Source organism: Mus caroli, chromosome X (assembly GCF_900094665.2).
Source record: "Mus caroli chromosome X, CAROLI_EIJ_v1.1, whole genome shotgun sequence".
NCBI lineage: Eukaryota > Metazoa > Chordata > Mammalia > Rodentia > Muridae > Mus > Mus caroli.
Window position 1 is genome coordinate 110,871,958 of NC_034589.1, and position 1,224 is coordinate 110,873,181.

A 1,224-nucleotide genomic window follows, 5' to 3' on the forward strand; every position below is an offset into this window, starting at 1 on the left:
TTGCAGTTTCATGAGGTCCCATTTGTCAATTCTCGATCTTACAGCACAAGCCATTGCTGTTCTATTCAGGAATCTTTTCCCTGTGCCCAAATCTTCAAGGCTTTTCCCCACTTTCTCCTCTATAAGTTTCAGTGTCTCTGGTTTTATGTGAAGTTCCTTGATCCACTTAGATTTAACCTTAGTACACGGAGATAGGAATGGGTCAATTCACATTTCTCTACATGATAACTGCCAGTTGTATAGCACCATTTGTCTAAAATGCTGTCTTTTTTCCACTGGATGGTTTTAGCTCCCTTGTCAAAGATCAAGTGACCATAGGTGTGTGGGTTCATCTCAGACTCTTCCATTGGTCTACTTGTCTGTTGCTATACCAGTACCATGCAGTTTTTATCACAATTGCTCTGTAGTACAGCTTGAGGTCAGGGATGGTGATTCCACCAGAGGTACTTTTATCCTTGAGAAGAGTTTTTGCTATCCTAGGCTTTTTGTTATTCCAGATGAATTTGCAGATTGACCTTTCTAATTCGTTGAAGAATTGAGTTGGAATTTTGATGGGGATTGCATTGAATCTGTAGATTGCTTTTGGCAAGACAGCCATTTTTGCTATATTGATCCTGCCAATCCATGAGCATGGGATATCTTTCCATGTTTTGAGATCTTCCTTAATTTCTTTCTTCAGGGACTTGAAGTTCTTATCATACAGACCTTTCAATTCCTTACTTAGAGTCAGGATAAGTTATTTTATATTATTTGTGACTATTGATAAGGGTGTTGTTTCCCTAATTTCTTTCTCAGCCTGTTTATCCTTTGTGTAGAGAAAGGCCATTGACTTGTTTGAGTTAATTTTATATCAAGCTACTTCAATGAAGCTGTTCATTAGGCTTAGGAGTTCTCTGGTGAAATTTATAGGGTCACTTATATACACTATCATATCATCTGCAAAAAGTGATATTTTGACATCTTCCTTTCCAAACTGTGTCCCCTTGATCTCCATTTGTTGTCTAATTACTCTGGCTAGGACTTCAAGTACAATGTTGAATAGATAGGGAGAGAGTGGACAGCCTTGTCTAGTCCCTGATTTTAGTGGGATTGCTTCCAGCTTCTCACCATTTATTTTGATGTTGGCTCCTGGTTTGCTGTAGATTGCTTTTATCATGGTTAGGTATGGGCCTTGAATTCCTGATCTTTCCAAGACTTTTATCATGAATGGGTGTTGGATTTTGT